We start from the raw sequence: 9,841 nt of genomic DNA, 5'->3' as shown, positions 1-9,841 counted from the left end.
GATTTGTCCGAATGCAGTGACGCCTCCTTGAGAAACTGAGAACTGGGACGGCTTTGCCTCTCGTGTTCCGTCTATAATCATTTTTAGTGAACAGACTCTGCAACGGACTCTGTATAGCTACATGTTTATTAATATCACTCCAAATGAAAAGACGTTGAATTAGTGGAAGAAAACACGCGCACATTTACTCCTTCACATACGCGAACAGTGACGTCTCACCCTCTTTTCCCATGTCCTCGTTTGATATCACTGATTGTGAAAAGACATTAAACTAAAGAACGAAAACACCGAGAGAGAGAGAGAGAGAGAGAGAGAGAGAGAGAGAGAGAGAGAGAGAGAGAGAGAGATGGATAGTAGAATGAAAGAGAGAGAGACAGAGAGAGAGAAATGCACACACACACACACACACACACACACACACACACACACACACACACACACACACACACACACACAGATGGATAGTAGACTGAAAGTGAGAGAGAGAGAGAGAAACACACACACACACACACACACACACACACACACACACACACACACACACACACACACACACTTCCATTCATGACTATTTCATCATTGTTATAGTAGATGTTTGTTTATCTAGAAAATCCTGATTTTTTTTTCTCGCACACAATTGATTGATCACATCTGGTGTTCTTTGGAGGGTTTTTTTCTGTGTGTGTGTTGTTTTTTTTTGTTTGTTTGTTTTGTTTTGTTTTGTTTTTTTGTGTGTTTTTTTTTGGGGGGGTTGGTTTTTTTCATCCTATCACACGCGCACTCCACCCAGTTCGGCCTTTGTTGTTTTTGTTTTCTTCGCTACGTCTTTTGCACAGTGACAAAGGGAGAGAGAGAGAGGGAGAGAGGGGGGGAGAGCAGAGAGTAGGAGGGGCGTGTTGCATTGACAAAGGAAGGCAAGGAGGAAAAAAAAAAAAAAAAAGAAAAGAAAAGGAAGAAAAACCTGGCCAACACCTGTATATACACACAGTCGCTGTGCGCGAAATTGCAACTCTTCCTTCAATGGACTAAACGGTACTGGGTGCTTTCTTATGTTACTTCTGCAATAAATCTTCTCTCTCTCTCTCTCTGTCTCTCTCTCTCTGTCTCTGTCTCTCTCTCTGTCTCTCTGTCTTTCTCTTTCTCAGTGTGTGTCTCTCTCTGTGTCTCTCTGCCTCTGTCTCTGTCTCCCTCTCCCTTTTTTTGTGTATTGTATCGCATGCAGTGCCACATATACTCCCTCCACCTCCTCTTTTTTTTGCATTTATTGCATTGTATTACATTGCATTGCATCGTATTGCATTGCATTGCGTTGAATTGCATTGTATTGCATTGCATTGCATTGTATTGCATTGTCACGACAGATTTCTCTGTGTGAAATTTGGTCTGCTGTCACTGGGTAAAGGACATCTTCACAGTGCGGCGGGGGACGTGGTGGGGGTGGTGAAGGGGGGGGGGAGCAGTGGGGGGTGTGGGGGGGAGGGGGGGTAGGATAAAGCTTGGGGATGGAGGGGTGTGTTTGTTGGTGTGTGTGTGTGCGTGTGCTTGTGTGCGTGCGTGCGTGTGTGTGCTTGTGTGCGTGGTGTGTGTGTGTGTGTGATTTGATGAAAAACTGCCCCCACCAAAAAAAAGACAACACAAAACAAAACAGAAAACAAAAAACAAACAAACAAAACAACAACTACAACAACAAACACAACAACTCAAAAGTATATATATATATATATATGTGTGTGTGTGTGTGTGTGTGTGTGTGTGTGTGTGTTTGTCTTTTTTGTTTTTGTCATGACAAAGTCAAAGACGATGATGAAAAGCTCCCGTTTCAAGTCAAAAACGTCGCAAAGTAACACGAAACATTATCCGAGCGACAGAACCACCCAATTAAGGGACTTAAATCCGCACCCTCATTCTACTACGTCACGGCCACACACACACACACACACACACTCACGTACCGCCCTGACTGCGCATGTGCAGCCCACGTGACCCTCTCGCGCGAGCAATGAGCGAAGCGTAGCTACTGAGGCGGTCTCGTATCAGTCAAAGAGAGCTTTCCAGAGGTCTTAGACAAAAAAAAACAAAAAACCCTGGTTAAATGTCGCCTCGCCGTCTTTCTCTCTTTCTCTCGGGAGAGATAAAGAAGGCAGAGGGGGGTGGGGTGGTGGTGGGGGTTGGGGGTAGGGGGGGGGGGGGAGAAAAGTCAACAAAAACACTCCGGAAAAACCAACAAAAACAGTCAAACCGACGGACCGGAAGGGTAGAGAGGCGCGGTGCATGATGGGTAGCTATAGCCTTTGCCGGGCCGGGCCGGGCCGCAATGCCACCCGGCGACGTAATACCTTGCGGCACAACGCAAACAAACATGGCCGCGCTGCTCCGTCGCTCCGAGCTCGTTTTTATTAAACTAAAGTGAGAAAGATGGGAATGTCAGCCCCCTTTCACCAGTGTGTGTGTGTGTGTGTGTGTGTGTGTGATCGATACAATGTGACAACTTAGGGGACCTCTGTGTCTCTTCCCTTTTTCCGCCCACGCGGAAGGATATGCCACTCCTCAAAGCGCTTACTGTAGATCCGTCCGCGCTTTCTCGTTAAGTGTAGATGAGTTGCTTGCTTGTAAAGACCCCTGACAGAGAATTAAAAACAAAAACAAAAAAAACACACACACACAAAAAAAAACAAAACAAAAAAAACAAACAAACAAACAAACAATCCACCTGTCGAAACAAACAGAATAAACAGATAAACACGATCACGATGAGCAAGGCAGAACTGAACACGTGCAACAGTTTCTTTTTAGGAGGACGTGCAGGTGTCAACGTCACAACAACAACAACAAAAAAACAAAGAAAAAAAAAAAGAAAGAAAAGAAAAGAAAAGACAAACAACAACACATATAAATAAGTGGGGAGGGGGAGGGATTACATGTAACAGAACTGAATGAAAATTAAAAGAAAAAAAGAAATTGAAGAAATAGAAACCAGTAAATAAATAGTAAAACAAAATCAATAAAACGAAGAAATAAATCCACAAGAAGCAGATGTGAATATGTAGGTCTGCGATTCAAGAGAACTTAGCGTGAAAATAAAACATAGGGAATAATTAAAACTAAAACCTAGAAAAAGAAAAAAAAATTTAAAGGGAGACAAAAGGTAATGGGGGAGGGATATTAGTGCAATGGAAACAAAGTGGTGATTTATTTGAAAAAGAAACAAATTCATCATGCCAAAGCTTAAAAAAAATTAATGAAACACACACAAAAATAAAACTATCTGGTTCTGTTCTTTTAATTCTAAAAAAAAGAAAAAAGAAAAAAAAAGACAAATTTGCACCGATGACCTCAAGTGAACATTGTATCATATAGCCTTTTGTTATGTACGCTATATCATATCAGATTTGTATACATTTTTTTTTTTCTAACAAAGTACAGAAAAATAAAACGAACAAATCGGATTCAGTTTACGCTTTGAAAGTAAAAAGGCAGACAGAAATAAAACAAGAAAGAAAAAAGCAAAACCATTCTGCACTGATGACCCCTTGTGAAAAATGATATAAGATAGCCTCTCGGATCAGACAAACAGGCAGGCAGGCAGGCAGACAGACAGACAGACAGGCAAACAGACCGATCCCCTTTCTCACGCATGGCGGTGCAGATGGTTGATGATCTTTATTCTGTGAGAGAGAGAGAGAGAGAGAGAGAGAGAGCATCCCTGTTTGTGTACCCGTCCCCCAAACAGACTTGAAATGTCAGTCAGCCGAACTTCACCGAGATCGTTACAATATGACTCGTGTGGGCTACTTTTCTGCCACTTGTTAAGGTGCTCGTGGGAATTGGAGGGTGAGGCATTACGGGTATGGTAAAAAAAAAAAATGTAAGAAAAAGAAAAAAAAAAAAAAAAGAAGAAGAAGAAGAAAGCAGAAGATGCGGTGTGTTCGCACGAAACGAAAAATCTCCACAATATCCTAGAAATCATGCTTGCAGCTTCTTGTCCAAAATGAAGGAAGGTTTCCCCGGGTTTTCTTTGTTGGTTGTTGTTTGTTTCTTTTCTGCGGCGATCTAAGAGGGGAAAAGTTATTCGTGTCGAAAAAAAAAAAAAGGAAAACGTTCTCCAGTTGTTGTTGTTTGTTGTCGTTTACTTATTTTCCTGCCTCCTTTTTTTTTTTTTTTTAAAGAAAGGCTGAATTTCGTTTTCCTTTCTTGATCTGACCTTCAGTGATTAAACGAGGCATACTGAATGAAAGATCGGTTTTAAGTTTTTATCCAAGACTCATTCACTGACGCAACAACAAAAACAACAGTCCGTGTGTGCGTGTGCGTGCGCGCGCGCGCGCGCGCGCGCGCGTGTGTGTGTTGCAGTAACATGCTTATTAAGGAATGAAATATTTGCTTTATCCAATATGCAAGAATTTACGTGCTTATTCTCTGGTTAGATTCCATATAGAAACCAGAGACTGATAGTAGTATTCTTTTTCACAATGATATTTTCAGTTGGGGATCTGGGTGTGTGTGTGTGTGCCGTGATATCAGTTACTCAAGGGATGGATGCCTTTTAACAGGGCAGGTATGGTAATTACCAACGATCCAGTCGAAGTGACCAGCTCAACGTGTGTACTGTAAAGATAACATGTCGTACGAAAGTACAAACGTAGTTCTTTTGTTCTTGAAGACTTTCTCGGACTGGTTGCACCAGGAAAAGTTCGTCTGCTCATTCTTTTCAACGTTTTGTCGGCGTTTGAAATAACAGGGCTGCCGGAGGGTAAATGCGAACGGGCAAGTCTAATTGCGAACGATGGTTTTGGGCGCACGTAGACAATTAAAACGGGGGCAGATCTTTAACTCATTAGACATAACATATTATTGGAATATCGCACCACACTACTGTATAGTTGGTATTGATCACACATGCACATGAACACAAAAAAAGACATTTAAACGCACACACCCCACACCGCACACAAACGCACCCTTTTGAGAGTGCTCAGTAGCTGTACAGCATCATTCGCAAATAGACTCACGTCAAAATATCCTATGGTCTAATTGCAAACGACACTATTTTGCATATTCCTGTCAAAACTGACGTTCTGATATGTCACAGATATGCTTTCTTAATTTATCCCAGCACTGGTAATGCGCTATCAACATATCCGATCAAATCAAGTATTTTAAATCTTGGTCGGTAGTGGTGCGCGAAGAGAAGAAAGAGCGCGGAAATAGCCAGAAATAATTGACAGATTCTTGGAAATGGATATTCATTAAGGTATAAGAAAAAGCCAGGTCGAAGCAGACGTGAAAATGCGAAATGCAACCGTCAAGAACACATCGAAGTGGGGCCGTATACGAATCGTTCGCAATTACACGCTGTTCGCAATTACCCATACCTACCCTAATAATAACTGGGCATTTTTATCAGCGCTTTCCTCATTGCACAAAGCGCTTTACAACTCACACAGACACGCATACGAAATACACTCCGTCCCCAACTCACAATCATGCACAATAAACATATCTATGTGCATACAAACTCGTACGTAAAATACATCCATAGATACATACATGCATACATGTCACGTCTCATCCATTAAATCTGTGAAGTATCACCGGATCGCTAAGAACTGTTCACCACAAGATTCCCCCACTCTGTCGGTTGTGTTTAAAGCCTACTGGTATAATCTACAAACAGTTTTCCTGTCCATTTTTGTTGGAGACCATCCCATACTGGATTCCTTTATAACGACCAAGCAGACAGGGCAGCAAAAAGGGGAGCAAAGAATCATACAGACAGTATAAAAAATATATTGCCCATTATCGTATGACAAGCAATATACTAGAACGAAACTTTTATGTGTGCTTGAATTCAAGTCTAAAACCTCGTCATTTGACTCTCTCAGACTTTGGTCCGATTCGCAGACCAATTCTGAGTTTAGCTCTGACTATTATCAAATTCATTACGGACCAAGTATTGTTCTAATGTCAAGTGCATATGCTTTAGTAACCTGACAATTAAGCATATAATTTTTGACTGAAGCTTTATGGAGCCTTATGTACACGAAAGTGTGTCTTCACAAGTGACTGAGAACGTTGAAATTTTTGACTTTTTGCATTCATTATCAGTTGTTTCGCTTGTCATTTTAACGACTTCTCTTTTACGAAGTCCTTTAATTAAGTAATTTCCTGCATTTGTATTTAGATTTTTTTTCAAATTTCACCCTCATTTCACCCTCATTTGCCCAGTTTCCCCCAACCCTCCATTCATTCACATCTCCCACCCCTTCTAACCAATAATACTCAAATGTATTCATAAATACTTTAACAGAATGTCTTCAATCACCGATATGTGTGACGGGACATTAAACAAAAATTCCTCCTCCAAACAGTTGTCCTGTCCATTCTGCAGTGTCGCCAGTCCATCATTTCTACCGTCTTCCCCTCCGTTTCTTTCTCTCAACACTTCCTTCCTGGGACGATGATTTCAGCAAGGTCATTGGATGTCGTTACGTGACCGCCCCCGAAAACGGAGTATGGCTGCCTACATGGCGGGAGAAAAAACGGTCATACACGTAAAAGCCCACTCGTGAACATGCGAGTGAACGTGGGAGTTGCAGTCCACTGGCAAAGAAGAAGTAGTTAGGTGACCATACCAATGGGGTCGTCTTTTCCACACTGTTGTCAGCAGATCTGCATAATTATGGTCCAGTGTGTTGCTTGATGGTTTATTTGTATTTCTCTTTTTATCACAACAGATTTCTCTGTGTGAAATTCGGGCTGCTCTCCACAGGAGAGCGCGTCGCTGTACTACAGCGCCACCCATTTTTTTTACTCACTTGTATAAACAAAGTGAGTCTATGTTTTAACCCGGTGTTCGGTTGTCTGTGTGTGTGTGTGTGTGTGGTAAACTTTAACATTGCCATTTTCTCTGCAAATACATTGTCAGTTGACACCAAATTTGGCATAAAAATAGGAAAAATTCAATTCTTTCCAGTCATCTTGTTTAAAACAATATTGCACCTCTGGAATGGGCACCAAAAAAAAACAAAAAAGAAAAAAAAATTAAAAAGAAGCCAAATTATATATAAACTGATTTTACTGTTGTTGTTTTTTTGTTTGTTTTTTATTCTCTAAACTTGGCACTTTGATCTGATATTCTGACACAACAACAAGAGCAGTCATTTTTATCATTTTTTGTTCAAACAGGAACTTCTTTTGCTAAGCATGGAAGTTATATTTTATTTTACATGTCTTTGGTGCAGATAGTAAAAAGGGAAATTAATCTGTAATTAATGCTGGGGGGCTTAATTTGCTTTAAACTGATCTTTCTCATCTTAAACATTGCATTTTGAAATTATACTCAATACATAAAAAGCTTGTGTGTTTTACTCTCAGTGTACTGGGCTTTCACTATGTTCATTCGCCCAAGTGGTCTTTTTCGGAAAATACTAAAATCAATACGACGAGTGGACTTATAGATCTATTGGCTGAGCCCTGAAGGTCTTAGGCAAAAATCAATTGCGTACACATATTTATACATATTCAAAGCGCGTGCTCATATTCTTCGCGAACGCGAAGGACGCCATTTTGTTTCAAGTTGTTGACCTGCCCGTTCAATCCTATATATTCAATCGACAATACACGATAACATGTAATGGAAAGTTGGCCATGGGGGAATTGGAGAAGGAGACCGTTAAATATTTATTCTGAGCAAGATTTGTGAACGCCTCATCGCTTACTGGATTATGCCCCAAACTGCCATAAAAATATCCACAGAATCAGTCGGAATTCACATTTTAAAATAATAAACCATGAGAGTTAAGAGTTAATACCCTTGAATTGTTGAAACGTAAAACTTTCCAGTCTTGACATTTCTCAAAATGAAGTCCTTTTCACTTCATACGACGTTTAGAAGTACTTGTACTTGGCTCTACATGTTATTAAACAAAATACTCAATTTTCATATCAACTTTAAAACTATAAAACTAGAATGAACATAAAAGAGAAATTGAATCGACCGTGTCAACCGGGTGTAACTAAACTTGTACATCTATTTAGATCCAGAGAAAACGGCTAAATGTTGCAGTGTGATTGCGGCGATAGCCACGTCTCCTTTACCGCGGACTTTAAAAGAATTTTTAATTGCCCTGAAAGATTTTTTGAATGCCCAAGATACACCAGAATAATATGATTTAAACAGCGTTCTCACTGCCAATACCGCAATCGATTTATCGCCCTTTTAAAAAAAGCATATTTAAATGTTGAACGTCAGTGAAGAAGCCACGATAGTGTGAAGGATAAGACAGTTTCTTCTCACCCGAACACGCGGGGTTCGAATCTGCCGTTAGGACTTTTTTTTTTCTTTTTTCTTTTTCTTTTAACCCGAAGCTTTATAATAACAAATACAGAACACATTTTAACGATTAGATTTTTTTTTATGTGTATCACAAGTGAATCTTGAAGGCCTTGCCTCTCTTGTTTGTATTTTTTCCTGCGTGTGGTTTTATTTGTTTTTCCTATCGAAGTGGATTTTTCTACAGAATTTTGCCAGGAACAACCCTTTTGTTGCCGTGGGTTCTTTTACGTGCGCTAAGTTCATGCTGCACACTGGACCTCGGTTTATCGTCTCATCCGAATGACTAGCGTCCAGACCACCACGCAAGGTCTAGTGGAGGGGGAGAAAATATCGGCGGCTGAGCCGTGATTCGAACCAGCGCGCTCAGATTCTCTCGCTTCCTGGGTGGACGCGTTACCTCTAGGCCATCACTCCACAGTGTACGTGTTCCCTGGGGATAATTCTTATGATCAATGTATCCGATGTTTAGTATCTGGAGATACTGTTTGATTTCCATGGTTTGCATTCGCCTGTCCAAATCCGCGTAAGGATCTATCTCTCGCATATCCGTACAGGAAGATGGAGTATACCAGGATACACATATAGAATATTGTTAACACTTAAGTCCTTCGTTTCTTCTATACGTAGTTCTTTTCGTTCAAATTTTGTCCATTGATTGTGAAAAGAGCTTTGCTTATTGTCAATGAAAAATTGCTTGTTAATATGCATTTGAGTGTTTGATGGATTGGACTCATTTCTAGATTTTGACATCACTTCTTTTTTTTCTTTTTTTTTTGTTTGTATTGTGTATGTAAAAGATGAATGTATGTAACGTTTCAATGGCCCAAGTCAACGGGCGCAAAACCCGAGTGGTTAACTCTTTCCATACGAACGGCGAAAGAGACGACGTTAACAGCGTTTCTCCCCAATTACCACCATCAAAATATTACAAGCGGAAGGCTCTTACACTGAAGAGGTGAATGTTGACAAAGAATACCACAATTCTGACGACGGAAGCTAAAGGTTGGGTCATTCAGACACCCACTGGACATCCGAGGGGTCTGTGCAGAGGAGAAGAGAGGACTGGCCGTACTGAGTGAGTTAAAGCATCGAACTTTCAATCTGAGGATCCCTGGTTCGGATCTCGGTAACGGAACGCTGGTGGGTAAAGGGTGGAGATTTTTCCCATCTCCCAGGTCAACATAATCATGTGCAGACCTGCTTATGCCTGAACCCTCCTTCGTGTGAATACGCAAGCAGAAGATCAAATACGCACGTGAAAGATCCTACAGCCTATTTCAGTGTTCGGTGGGTTATGGAAACAAGAACATACCCAGCATGCACACCCCGGAAAACGGAGTATGGCTGCCTACGTGGCGGGGTTTAAAAACGGTCATACACGTAAAAGCCCACTCGTGTACATGCGAGTGAACGTGGGACTTGCAGCCCACGAACGAAGAAGAAGAAGAAGAACGGCCCCAGTGGGCACATGAAATGAACTTCTTGCCTTGCTTAGTCCTGCAGGAG

The sequence above is a fragment of the Babylonia areolata genome, chromosome 26, assembly GCF_041734735.1.
Source record: "Babylonia areolata isolate BAREFJ2019XMU chromosome 26, ASM4173473v1, whole genome shotgun sequence".
In the NCBI taxonomy this organism is placed as follows: domain Eukaryota; kingdom Metazoa; phylum Mollusca; class Gastropoda; order Neogastropoda; family Buccinidae; genus Babylonia; species Babylonia areolata.
The sequence above is the reverse complement of the archived record's forward strand: the minus strand, read 5'-3'. Positions refer to the sequence as shown.